The sequence below is a fragment of the Callithrix jacchus genome, chromosome 2, assembly GCF_049354715.1.
Source record: "Callithrix jacchus isolate 240 chromosome 2, calJac240_pri, whole genome shotgun sequence".
Taxonomy (NCBI): Eukaryota; Metazoa; Chordata; class Mammalia; order Primates; family Cebidae; genus Callithrix; species Callithrix jacchus.
In genome coordinates this window covers 127,602,512-127,617,577 of record NC_133503.1, presented here as the reverse complement: position 1 = coordinate 127,617,577, position 15,066 = coordinate 127,602,512, and the positions used below count along the sequence as shown (strand labels likewise).

The window sequence follows — 15,066 nt, the reverse complement described above, 5'->3', positions numbered from 1 at the left end:
GTGCCCCCACCCACCCACCAACAGGACCCAGTATGTGATCTTCCTTTCCCTGTGTCCATGTGTTTTCATTGTTCAGCTCCCACTTATGAGTGAAAACGTGGTGTTTGGTTTTCTGTTCCCATATTAGTGTGCTGAAAATGATGGTTTCAAGCTTCATCCATGTCCCTGCAAAGGATGTAAACTCATTCTTTTTTTTATAGCTGCATAGTATTCTATGGTGTATATGTGCCACATTTCTTAAATCTAGTCTATCATTGATGGGCATTTGAGTTGGTTCCAAGTCTTTGCTATTGTAAATAGAGCTGCAATAAACATACATATGCATGTGTCTTTATAGTAGAATGATTTATTATCCTTTGCGTATATACCCAGTAATGGGATTGCTGGGTCAAATGGTATTTCTGGCTGTAGATCCTTGAGGAATTGCCATACTGTCTTCTGCAATGGTCAAACTAATTTACACTCCCACAAACAGTGTGGAAATATTCCTATTTCTCCACATTCTCTCCAGCATCTGTTTTTTCCTGATTTTTAATTATTGCCATTCTTACTGGCCTGAGATGGTATCTCATTGTGGTTTTGATTTGCATTTTTCTAATGGCCAGTGATGATGAGCTTTTTTTCATATGTTCGTTGGCTACATAAATGTCTTCTTTTGAGACGTGCCTGTTCATATCCTTTGCCCACTTTTTGATGGAGTTTTTTTTTCTTGTAAATTTGTTTAAGTTCCATGTAGATTCTGGATAGCCCTTTATCAGATGGGCTGACAAATTTTCTCCAATTGCCTGTTGACTCTGATGATAATTTTTTTTTCTTTTTTTTTTTTTTGTGCTGTGCAGAAGCTCTTTAGTTTAGTTAGATTGCATTTGTCAATTTTGGCTTTTGTTACCATTGCTTTTGGTGTTTTAGTCATGAAGTTTTTGCCCATGCCTGTGTCCTGAATGATATGGCCTAGGTTTTCTTCTAGGGTTTTTATAGTTTTAGGCTTTACATTTAAGTCTTTTAATCCATCTTGAGTTAATTTTCATATAAGGTGTAAGGAAAGGGTCCAGTTTCAGGTTTCTGCATGTGGCTATCCAGTTTTTCCAGCAACATTTATTAAATAGGGAATTCTTTCCCCATTACTTGTTTTTATCAAGTTTGTCAAGGATCAGATGGTTGTAGATGTGTGGTATTATTTCTGAGGCCTCTGTTCTGTTCCGTTGGTCTATATATCTGTTTTGGTACCAATACCATGCTGTTTGGGTTACTGTAGCCTTGTAGTATAGTTCAAAGTCAGATAGCATGATTCCTTCAACTTTATTCTTTTTGCTTAGGATTGTCTTGGCTATATGGACTTTTTTGCTTCTGTATGGCTGTTACATCTTTTATTCCCGAGTTATCACTACTTTTCTAGTTATAGATGCAGCTACTCTTGTGTCAGGACTCACCACTATATGAGCAAGCTACTTAATGACTCTAAGCCTCAATATTATAATTTTTTTTTTTCTGATACTGAGTCTTGCTCTGTTGCCCAGGCTAGAGTACAGTGGTGCGATCTTGGTACACTGCAACCTCTGACTCCAGGTTCAAATGATTCTCCTCTCTCAGCCTCCCCAAGTAGCTGGGACTACAGGTGCACACCACCATACCCGGATAATTTTTTTTTTATTTTTTTAATAAAGATAGGGTTTCGCCATGTTGGGCAGGCTGGTCTCAAACTCCTGACCTTATAGCAATACCTACCTCATTAAAATTAATGAGATGACAAATATAATACACCAGGTACATGATAAATATTCAACTTGAGTAACTCCCTTAACTCTTGCTCATGTTCATTTTGTTTTCCCTTTCCAGTACCCAACTGTCTAGTTTGAATATAAACTGTCTTCCTAGTCAGGTTAATTACTTGTGGAAAAATTACACTACAAAAGTATTATTTATAATCTAATAATTTTTATCATCTTAAATTCCAGAATAACTACAAAGTATCAAGGTAACTTTTGTACCTTCCTGCTCATGCCATATAGTTTGTGTATTTTCATATCATAAGCATCTTTTCAGCAAATATTTGCTGAGTACCTAATGTGAGCCAGACACCACTCTAGGCACAGAATATATGGTGGTGAACAAAGCAGCTAAGATCATGTTCTAGTGGTTTGAAAGAAGTGAAAAATAAATAAATATGGATACAAAGTAAAATAATAAAGAAATGTGCAGTTAATTAAGATGGTGCAAAAGGTAGTGATGAGGTGGTTCCTTTTTATATAGAATGGTCAGGTAATTGGCATGTTAGCTGAGCCTAAATGACAAGCAGAACTTCTGCAAGGATTGAAAGAAAGATAATGCAAAGGCCCTAAGGTGAGTAAACCCATTGTATTGAAGGAGTAGAAATATGTACCATGTAGTGGGAATGAGAGGGAGTGGTATGTGATGTATGCATCAAAGAAATAAGCTTTGAGGGCCAATGGTCTAAATTTTATTCAAAGTATAATGGTGAATTTTGAGGGCAATGTCATGGACTGATGTTTGTTTTTAAAAGATTGCTATTATCACTGTATGGAAAATGGATTTGGAAGTAGGGAGTTTGTGATAACAGAGAGATCAGTTAGGAGGTTTTACAGTAGTCCAACTGGAAGTCCATCTTAGAGTAGGCTAATAGAGGAGCTAGTGAATAATTCTTAGATCATGCATATGTTTTAGCAGTAAAGTTGCCAAGACTTGCTACTAAGTTTGACTTAAAATAAGGGAGAGAAGAGAATCAGGAGGATTCCTATGTTTTAGCTTGAAAAACTGGGTAAATGGCGCAGCTTTCAGACATGGGAGGAACTCAGAAAGAAACAGCTTTTCAGGTCATAAAAATAGATGGTTTTGTTTGGGTAGGTTAGGTTTAGAAACTTAACAGACATCACAGCAGAGGTATCAAGATATATATGAATCTAGAGTTCCTGCAGCAAGTGAGGTATGGAGATAAAGATTGAAGAGTTCTAGACGTTTAGGATTTATGACTATAATCTTAAAGTGAGCACAGACAGGATGAGTGGCTGTTTCTCTTCAACAGTGTGTGAATAGTTCCTAATATGTAGATTTACACACCAAATGCAATGAAAATAAAAGGATTATTGTAGTGTCATATTTACTTGCATTATTCTTTAATAGATTGTAGCATTTGTGGAAAAATGAATACAGTTGGTCTGAATAACTATTTTATTAATTATACCTGGATTTGACACCCAGGTGATTCCTTCCTGGGCTCCTAACTCAGTTTTAGTATGATCCCAGAACTGGATTTAAATACAAATAGTCCCTGACTTACAATGGCTTGACTTTGGATTTTTTGGCTTTATGATGGTGGAAAAGCAATATGCATTGAGTAGAAACTACTTTTTTGAATTTTGGTCTTTTTTTGGACTAGCGATATGTGGTACAATACTTTCTCGGGATGCTAGGTCAAATCATCTAACACAGAGCCCGTTTTAATAATAAAGTGTTGAATAACTCCTGTATTTTACTGAATACTGTAGTGAAAGTGCTCTGAGCATGTCTAAGATAGGCTAAGCAATAATGTTTGGTAGATGGTACGGTTTCAGTATTTGTTTCTAACAAAACCAATGATGAAATTTAATCTCCAATGTGTCGTATTGAGAGGTGGGACTTTTAAGAGATGATTGGGTCAAGAGAGCTGTACCTTCATGAAGGGATTCATCCTTTCATAGATTAATGGATTAATCATTTATGGATTAATGCATCAATGGGTTATCTTGGAAATGAGACTGATGGCTTTATAAGAAGAAGAAGAAGAGAAATCTGAGCTAGCTGGCTCATCCCCCTTGCCATGTGATACCCTGCACCATCTCAGGACTCTATAGAGGCTTTAACCATAAGAACAGTCTCTCCAGATGTGGCCCCTCAACCTTAGACTTCCCAGGCTCCAGAACTTTAATAAAGAAATTGCTTCTTTTTAAGTTACCCAGTTTCATATTTTATATATCTAACCTAGTGTCTTTGTGTGTTTTCTGTTTCTTATAACAGAATCTTGTTATAATTTATTGCTTAGAATATTGTTATAATTTTTTATCTATAGCATTTTCAGTTTGTGATGGTTTTATTGGGATGTAACCCATCATAAGAGAAGGAGAATTTATATATGTAGTATTGGGGGAAAGTTCTAAGACAACATAATTAATTTATTTAAATCACACTTTAAATTGAACTCATCTATCTCTGTAGAATCTGTGAATCAAAAGAATTTGTTGGGAGCCTTTTAAGCTGTAAATTCTGATTTCATAGTTGAGTCAGGCAGAGAAAACAAAGATATGTGAAACATAATAGAGCAGTTATTTGGGTAACTGTGATAGTCATTAGTTCTGTTCACCAAATATTTCCAGCTTTCTGCCTTCTGGGCGTGTAAAGAAATCGCACTTCACAGCTATCGAGTAAGACTATGTTAGTTCTTGCCAGCAAGTTTTGATTAAAAGTGACATGTGTAACTTCTAAGCCAGAGAACTTTCGTCTGTCATAGCAACTAGCAAAGTTGGTAGCTGCCCTGTCATCCTGGAATAAGGAGACAGCAAGGACTGGAGCCTTCAGGCCGTCCGTGATGGACATACAGCAGAATGAAAAATTAAAACTGTCGTTTCAAACCACTGAGATGTTGGGATATTTGTTATCTGTATATAACCCGACCTATTCCAACTGATAGGTTACAGAGACATCTAAATATAGCTTATTTTTAGCACCATCACACTTTTATGACTATTTAAAAATAAGAAACCATAAAACAACATTGGTTGAAAGTTTAATATCAGTATCATGAAATGAATATTGACATCTTCACTGTAAGCAAAATAGTCAAAATAAATCATTATTTAGTTACATTGCTACATATTTACAAGTATGTAATGCATTTAGAAATGCATTGTACTTGTAAATATGTAGCAATTTATAAGCTAGATGTTTTGTTTTCTGTCTTTACCAATGTGATTGTCTAATATAGAAACTTTAGGATAACTATGCATTCTTTGATGATTTTGCAAAAACAATTTAATACCTAGTTTAAGAAAAATACAGCATTTTCACCATTTTTACCTCTAACATCTTGTTTAATAAAGAAAAATACATCATTTTCCAGCAGGTACTAGGAGTACGTTTTATTATTTACAGAGCTATTCAACAAATGCTCTTTTGTAAGCTCATCAATTTGCCAGTCAGACAGATGGAGTCAAGCTCCCATCCAGAAGGTTAAGAGAGAAAACACTCTGAGATTTGACATCACTTCACCCTACCTAATCACTTCACTTTCCATTTGACTTGTTGTCTGGCTCAGTTAATTATTGAACTAAAAAGATGTACTAACAAATTGAATCTGTAGTCTTCACTCCCACTAAATACGTAGAGATTAACCACAATGCAGATGATTTAGAAACTTAAAAATTAATTTTTGTCATAGGATTTTTGAGGTAGAAATATAGTAAGAAAGACCTTTCTTTTCCTTTACCAAATATTTAGTGATATCTGTCTTAGTCCACTGTTACTGCAATAATAAAACATCTCAGTCTGGGTCATTTATAAATAATAGAAATTTACTTCTCACAGTTCTGAAGACTGGGAAGTCCAAGATCAAGGTGCTGGCATGGTATCTGATGAAGGCTTTCTTGATGCATTCTCACAAGGTTAGAAAGGACAAATGCTATGTCTTCCCATGATGGAAGGAAGCCAGGCAAAAAAGGGCCTAAACTAGTTTTCTCCAGCCCCTTTTTTAACTGTACAAAAAATAAACAAGGTAACATTATTAAGTTACTACTTCAGTCTGTATGTTGGTTTTTAAAAATAGCAATTTGAAACACATTATTGAAAGTGAATACACACAATAAATAGAAAATGGGGTTGCATAGTGCTGGAGACATATCAACCAACTTATCTTCATCTTTTTTCTACTGTTATAGAAAAGTTTACACACAATTAGCATTATTGACAGAGCAGCCAGAATATATAGGAGAAAGTGGAAAACTACTGGAAATGTAGCCTAAAGCTCTGGACCAATCACCAAAATAATAAAAATAAAAATAATTCACTGTTTTATCTGGGAGCTAATCACAATATGGCACTGAATTATGTACTACTCACAAGACAATTTTTAAAATATCAAAAATGCCAGAGAACCTTCATTAACAGTAATTTCAAGTCAAAGTTTTGACTTTAAATATAAGATGATTACTCAAATATCCTAAGCCATATGGCAGGCCCATAAAAATAAGTTACAAATAGTCTGAATTTAATAACAAGTATAGTGTGGTTACTGTAATGCATACTGTGTGAATATCTCAACCTCTTTCAGGTAAGGTGACAATTAAAAGGTTTAAATTTACAGTGTCAATTTCTGCTCAGACGAATGCTGTCAGTATTCTAGCAATGGTGATGACATCCCATTATCGTAAATGCAGAACATTATAATGTCCATACAAGTGAATCTATATTCTATGTGCAAATTTTTAACTGTGCAAGTTTATAACCAAAGCTGGGTTTAAAAAATGCTGTCTGACTTCTGAAAACATCATGAAATGCTTCCTAAAAGTGAACAAATTAAAGTTACAAGTAGGTGACACCAGTCATTTTCTCCCTTTATGCATCTGAACTTCATGAAGCATTAACTCCTGAAGTATATTTGTTTCTGGACCATACAGCTTACATGCTCTTCTTTCAAAGGCAGCTACCATCTGCTTTATAACTTCATTGAAAACCATATGGCAAGCTGAGACTGTAGAAGTGATGGAAATGCAAAAGAAATAGAAAAATCAGAGGTACATATTCTTGAGTATACAGGAAGACCTGGGCTAAAATGCTAGTCTCCAAATGATTGAGAAGTTTCCTATTAGTACAGGATGCCTTTCCCAAATGAGGTTTCATCAAAGTGACTACTGATAGATATAGCCCCAACAGAGATGGAAACCCAATTTCTAATCGTGTTTTACAATATCTGGATCTCTTTGATATTACATCTGAATTTTTGTACCAGGTAATGAAATGCTTGTCATCCTCTATTCATGATACTACATCATACATTTCCTGCATTAACTATCCTAAAATTCTTCTTTCTGAATATTCTTTCCTTTTGTTTATTAATGGTACATTTATTTGGAAGAAAGTTTTTGCACGTATCTCCTTAGGCAAAATTGAGGTATGTCGTGGAAGAGTTCTGCTCATCAGTATGCCACAGGAAGCTAAACATCTGACATTCTGCGCAGGCCCCTGCACCAGAGCCCATAGTCCACCGGCTGTAGCCGACTTCAGACAGCATCCTGAAACCACCCTTCTCATGGCCATTTGACCAGTCTAAGCTGCAGTGATAGTCTCCTCTTCAGCCTTCTTATAAACACTAATTCATTCATAAGGGCAAAGCCCTCATGACTTAATTACTTCCCCAAAAGGTCCCACCTCTTAATTTCACTTCATTGGGGACTAAGCTTCAACATGAATTTTAGAGGGTCACCAGCATTCAAACCATATCAATCTGTTTACCTGTTGTTTAGTTGTAAACTGGCATAGAAGGCCAAATGAAGTATGAGGGAGTTTATTCGTCGTCAGTGTATATGCCCACTGTGTATCATGATTTCTCTATATATCCTTTTTCCAGGAGTTTCTTTTAGTGCAAGGTTTACCTACACTATATGATAGCTATAGAAAAAACTCCTGGTATTTCAAGTGAATGTTTGTGAAGAATGTCCCCTGTATGTTATGACTTGCAAAATAAATAGCATTCCACTGAAAAGCTATCTTGCAATACTGGTATAGTTAGTTATAAGAATATCAAGCAATATATGGTAGGAGACATGGGTTCAAATTTCAACTGTGTAATTTACTAAACCACATGACTTTTTAACCTCTTTCAAGTCTGTCTCCTTTCCATGCCTCCTTCCTTGTTTTGATTTAAGCCCTTCTTACATAGCTCCATTTCAGACTGGACTCCAATACATCTGCCAGAGTGATCTTTCTAAGATGTTAATCAGTGTCAAGTCTTTTTAATGATTCCCTCCAATTCTCAAGATAAAGTTCAAACCTCTGAGTTTAGTATACACAGGCTTTCATGAGCTGCACTTTACCTAAGTCCCTAGTCCTAAGATTGTAAAGTGACAGGCTATTAGCAGAATGCACATCACATATGTGTTTGGTCAAGTTTGCACTGTTTTTTTTTGTGTGTGTTGTTTTGCTTTTAATTTGGAACCATCATTAATTTAAAAATTGAAACCTTTTATGGCTTCGGAAACTAGATTATTCCCTAACATGGTGGCAGTTGGCTATACTCATTGTTTTCTTTAGAATGGACATTCACTCTTAAATTTACTACAGTTTCCACCCGTGAAATGTTACCTCCTTATGTAACTTGTGGGCAATTTGCATTCCCCTCTGGCCTCATCTCTAACCACTTTTTTTATGTTCATCATTTATAGCACTGAACTGTGCCAAATTCATACAATGTTGTCTGATTACCCTGGCCTGGATTTTTCTCTTGTCTTTTTCATTTCTTTGTCTCACTTAAAGTGCCAAGTAACAAAGATATTCCCCATCAAAGGGAACTGTCTGCTTTTGATTAGTCACTTTCCTATGGAAGCTGACTGCTTGACAGAGCATTGTCCAAAAGCAACAAAGGGCTCATCCCTTAGGTACCCAATAGCATTTAACAGGAGGGAAATATTGATGCGTCAAGGAGGGCATTTATCTGGCCTTAATGCTAACCTATTTGGAATCATAAGTAAGAGAAAGAAAAGATGAAGAAATATGTCAGAGAGAAATAGATTCTGATTCAAATGCTACTATTGGGGTTAGTTACCATTAAAAAGCAGAATAGAAAATGGATGACTCCTATGGCAAATCATTTGGGGAAAGATAATGTCAAAGTTGCTTGGCATGATAATGAGTGCCTTAAAACCATTTGGCCTAGAAATTTCACCTATAGGAATTTATCCGAGGAAAATAACCATGAATGTGCACATGAAGAAAAACCTGAATATTATTTATAATAGCAAAAGGAAATAATTTAAATCTCTAACATTAGAAAATAGGTTAACTCAATAGTTTTAAGACAGTACTTCTTAAAGTATAGGATTCCATGGGAGTGTGTTGACAATGGTGTCAGAAAAGCACCAGGCTCTTCATCACCACTTCAGTCAGAGTGGTTTCAGTTTTATATGTTGGACATATTAAGGTTCCCTGTGAGACTTTATATAGAAAAAAATCTGCTCATAAAAATTTGAAAACCATGGGACTCTATAAATTCTAGTAACTTATACAACAATGCATATTTGGAAACATGTATGTTAACAGGTCAGGTTATCTTTGGGTAGTGACTTTTTTTTTGGCTTGGATTTGTCTGTGTTTTTCATATTGTCTACAGTGACCATGGTGCTTCTATAACCAGACCCCCAAAAAAAAGGTTTTTGCCAAAAAAAAAAAAATAGGAATTGACAACAAATAGTTTACAAACCACTGAAAATTTTCCAGCTTACCATTTTTGGCATACAAATAATAGGTTTGTAAACCTACTGTAGTTATGAAATTTTTCCCAAGTATCATAGGTTACAAAGAACATTGAAGTTACAGTTCAACACCCTCATTTTATATTAGAAGACATTGTGATCCAAAATGTTACACTTTGTTGAAGCTAAAGTTGGGATTGTGGTTTTCTGATTCCATTGCTTTTTCTGCTATCCACCTACCTAATTTATAAAATGGGTATTCATAATTCTCATTTCTTCCATCTTTCTCTACCTAGTTGGAGCATTCATCATTGTGTTACTTCTTTTTCCTATGAATAAAAATATTTTTCCTATGAATATAATATTTTTGAAGTGCCAGTGATCAAAATTTCTCTGTTTAAAAAGTTTTTCCCAAACTAGGACATTAAAACAGATCCAAAAGCTGTCATAAAACTAATCATTCTGATTTACACAATCAGAGTTTTATAATTGACTTTTTCCACTAATTCATTAAATGTGTATGTGTGGCCAGATTTATAATTTGGAATTGAACTGTATTGACTCTGAATATTCTTCCTGTTTGCCTTCTCTCTTGGCATCTAAAAGGAAGACATTAGATACATGTTCCATGTGCCCCACCTTCCTTTGCAGACATGAATGTTCTTGTAAAGCACTCTGTCTTGTTTCTTAGGGTCTTAACTCATCTCTCAGTTATCTTACTATGATCACATTGATCTAACCCTCAAAGTAATGGCTTTATGTAATATTTCCTACCTATGTATGTATGTCAGGACTTTCCCATGGTTCTTTCTCATTGTAATGTTGAGAGGTAAAAATCGTCCAGTCAAGCTTGGAGAGTCTGAAGAAATAGTATGAGATAATGTGTTTCAAATAAAGGAAAATGAGAAGATTCATAAACCTAAGTCACTTCCCAAAAACATTCTACCAACCCAGAGCACAAAAGAAGTGAATAATTTATTACAAAAGGCAATCAGTACCAATACATAGAGATTTTTAAGGTGAAGTTAATATAGTTTGTTACTGATGATCCTATTCATGAAAAAATGTAGAAAAGAGGGACTTTGTAGAGCACTCTTTTCATTTAGTGTTTGATTATTCTGGTAAAAAAGGAAACCAATATGCCCAATAACATATTAGATCTATAACCAACCACACGATACTGTATCTTAGCTCAGTGACTAGGAATTTTTTTAACCATTTTCTCTAAGAATCCTAACACTTTAATTTACTTAAAATGTAAACTTTTCAGATGTGTATCTTAGAGAGAAAGTTTTGCTTAAAAGAATTGTAATTAAAACTAAAATCATTTATACATAGGTTGTTTTTACCAAAATAATTCATTTGAGTATCACATGAAGGAGATTTTGGGTGAATTTTTAAATATTTTTAAATGTCATAATTTTGTAACCTCTTCTGATTTAGTCATTCTCATTGTTTTAATGCACTTGGGCTGTTGCTCATTTACTCCAGGATTGAGCATAGAAGCTTATGGGTGTAAAAATAAAATTTGATTTGTAAACGATCAATTTAATAACTTGAATTTGCATGTAAATATATTTTCTCATGACTAAACCTTTACATTGGATATTTCCTTTATGTAATAAATTTCTTTAATCCGTAAATAAATAGAAAGCCACAATATTCTTATTTTGACTTATATATACATTGTATAGAATTATATATAAACCATTATTTGTTTGACATAATATGTCAGTGTTTCCAAGGAAGTATTCACATTTAGGGATCTATGCTATTAGCTAAAAATTTCAGTATAGAAATATTCTTGTGACAAATCTTAAAATTTTAAGTTAAATACTTACAGTATATACTATTAGAATAGTACTACCTGATTATTTTATAGATAATATTTAAGAATAATATTTTATGTGTATATTAAACAGGATAGCTTTCAAAGCATGCACAGAGATTACTTCATTTAGTTTTGACATATACCCTGTGAGAGACAGAAGTGAGTAAGATTATTTAAAAATGAGGATAGTGAGATTAGTGAGAGACTCAATATTTCATGGCTTTTATTTGGTAGAGCAGGCCTAGAACCTGGTGCTTGCTCAGAATTATTTCTGCTAATCTTTTAACCTCTATAAATGAAGACGTATACCCTAGAATTTTTTATAACTTAATAAAAAGCAAGTTGCAGGATTGTACATATGTTATAAAGCAAATAATATAAACAAAAAATATCAAATATTTTTTACTGTTACCTAAATAAATTTTTAGAAAGTTTACATGTAAACTATTAAGAGTGGTTATCTCTGGGGCATGTGGGGGCTGGAATTGACAGTGAGAGGTGTCTCAAAGGGAATTCTAGACTTACCTGAAATACAGTTTAAATATATTTCTGTATGACTTGTGAAGTACAAAAGATTTTTTTTTAACTTTAAGGAATGTACAGGTAGATAGTTACTGAACTATCAAGGGGGGAGTGGGAATGGATAGAGAGGTAAATGGGAAAGTCGCTGCTGTTTCATGAATAAAAACAGGTCATTACACTGTCTTTGGAATCCCTATGTAATTTTTTTTATGTCTTATTTTAACCTACTAGTTGGCAGAAATAAAGGAATTAAAAGAGCATCTTTTCAGAATCGTTCTCATTTATTCATAGTTTTGGAGAATACTCAGCAAATATAAACTGGCCATGGTGACATATTGTGCAACAAATTAATATCAGTCAAGGGGGGTTGTTTGTTTCATTGACAATAGTACTGGTAAATTAAAAGTAATAAATTCAGTTGAAAACCACTTGTAATTCTGACTCGTATATATTCTGATCCCATTGGTAACTCCTTTGGGCTTTGTTCAGAGGGGCGGAGGCATGGTTCATGATTCCCTCCACTCTCACTTCACCCTCCTGGAATGTAGCAACTGATTTTCAAAAGCTGAAACCATGAATTTTCACAGGAGCTTGTTATTCCTTTTTTCAAAGTTTGTTTGAATCAGAAATGGGATTAGTCTAAGATATTCCCTGTGCTTGCCATGTGTTCCTTTAGAAAAACTAGCTGATCCAGCCCTTAATTCCTGGTTAGTAAGATAATGGACATAGCTGGGTGAGGTTCTAAAGAAGGAATAATTTGACACAACATATCTCTAACTGAAATCTAAATGTGGCTCTTGAGACCAATGGATGGAATTGGTCTGTCTGCGTGAATTTCACTTTCCTTTCCCAATTAATCAACTTCATGTCTGATGTGTCTAAAAGAAGCTCCCTATTACAGCTCTTCTCTAACTTTTCTGGCTCACACATTTACTTTTCTGTCTGACAGCTTGTCACCTTTATTCTAGGCCCAAACCAACGAACAGTAGGTCTTGCCATTGCTTAGTGGCTCTCTGATACGATTTTCTAAAATGTACACTTTATAATACATGAGATCCTCTACATTCATGATGGCCATAACAGTGATGGCAGTAAAAGCAACCAACATTTATTTAGCCTCCACGTGTCTATGGGGGCTGGAAGTATGAAATATATATGGCAAGCAGGCTGGCTGGAAACTCAAATAGGAGTTAATGCTGCAGTCTTGAAGCAGAATTTCTTCTTTTGGAAACCTCAGCTTTTGCTTTTAAGGCTTTTCAACTGATTGGATGAAACCCACCCATAGTTTTTAGGGTAATAGCCCTTATTGAAAGTTAAATGACTGAATACATTAACTACATCAACAGAATAGCTTCATAGCAACACCTAGAATAAGGTTTTATTAAATAACTAGGTACTCTTACCTAGCCAGTTGACACATAAACCTAACCATCACAAGCAAGGAACACAAAGTACATGAAAAGACTGAGATGAGAAGGAATGTTGAGAGAGGTGGACAATAGAGGGTTATTGCCTCTATTGGCAACTAGGTACAACTGATAATGTGTACCTAGACAAGTAGTTGAGGATTAGATGAAAATTATGGGCAAATCTAAACAATGTGAAAGAGGTGGAGTTGAAAGTATCTGGTGACCATTGAGACAAATAATGTAATCAGTACCAGGAGACTGACACCAATAAATTCATTGACCATCAGTTTTCTAGGTTGGCCTGTGCAGGATTAAGGTTTGTATATGTGTATCTAGGATTTGTTAGGCATATTGCCTTTGTGTAATGACACAGAGGTTGTTTGTTTTCTTTTTTAGACAGAGTCTTGCTCTGCCACCCAGGCTGGAGTGCAGTGGCACAATCTCAGCTCACTGCAACCCCCACCTCCTGGATTCAAGCAATTCTCCTGCCTCAGAGTCCTAAGTAGCTGAGAATACAAGCACACACCACCACACCCAGCTAATATTTGTATTTTTAGTAGATACTGGGTTTCACCATGTTGGTCAGGCTAGTCTCGAACTCCTGACCTCATGATGTGCTCGCCTTGGCCCCCCAAAGTGCTAGAATTACAGGCCAGCACCACCAAGCCCAGCCAACACAGAGTTTCTGATTAATCTTCTCCAAACCATTCTCCTGCCCTTACCCTGCCTTTTCACAGGTGTAGTCAACATATTGTTAGATAGGAAATTGAAAAAGAAAGGCATCTTTCAGCTCTTTCAACTGCAATCCACTGTTACAATACTGGTGTCCTGATGGTGTGGTGGTATCATGTGGGAGAAAAGTGTTCTTGATTTTTGTGATTAAACCTTTGTCGTTTAGCTGACCTGTGCCTTGGGGACTGTGACCCCTACTACAAGTATTTCTCTGGTGTTGTAGATTTTTTTCCCCTGTCTTTGGTGAACAGAATGGTGGATGTGGTTGAAACATGAGCAATATCCATATCCCTCCTTGGATGGGCTCAGTTCTTTCCTAGAGAGTAGGCCTTTGTGATGGAGAAGGATCTGGGCATATTTCACAATGATGACTCTCCCACTACCAGAATCAGGAGAAGCTTTTTCTTGGATCTTTACCATGAAAATCTGGTGGGGTTCCTGTTCATAAAATTTAGGAAAGAATGGAGACTCCCTGAGACTGTGGCCTACAGGAGTTTCTCACTCTCATGTTAGTCTCTGTTAAGTCTCCAGAACTTCACTAAAATTCCCATTTGAGTGTTCCTACCAGTTTTTGGCTCCAGTGGCCTCTACCTCAGGTAACCACATCTCTGTAGTGACTCTCCAGTTTTGTCTTTCTCCAGATTTTGGGATGGTGATTTGCCCTGCAACCTCAGTTATCTAATTGGTATTAAAAAAAAAAAAAAGTAACCTGGAGACCATCATTCTCAGCAAACTGACACAAGAACAGAAAACAAAATACCGCATGTTCTCACTCACAGGCGGGTGTTGAACAATGAGAACACATGGACACAGGGACGGAAGTACTACACACTGGGGTCTGTTGCGGGGAATAGGGGAGGGACAGTTGGGGGTGGGGAGTTGGGGAGAGATAGCATGGGGAGAAATTCCAGATATAGGTGAAGGGGAAGAAGGCAGCAAATCACACTGCCACGTGTGTACCTATGCAACTATCTTGCATGTTCTTCACATGTACCCCAAAACCTAAAATGCAATAAAAAAATTTTAAAAATTTAAAAAACAAGTAAGTGATTTTCAGTTTATTTGTTTGTTCAGCTTTTTCTTGTTAGGATAGGAATAAAGATTATCTTTACATATTGGA

At 35.6% G+C, this 15,066-nt stretch overlaps 1 protein-coding gene and 1 pseudogene across 2 annotated transcripts in view; one reads left to right on the top strand and one right to left on the bottom strand.

The window, feature by feature from the left end:
* Positions 1–15,066, top strand: part of XRCC4 (X-ray repair cross complementing 4) — a 271,368-nt gene that overhangs the window by 196,274 nt on the left and 60,028 nt on the right.
* Positions 6,533–7,314, bottom strand: LOC118151479 (coenzyme Q-binding protein COQ10 homolog B, mitochondrial pseudogene; annotated as a pseudogene).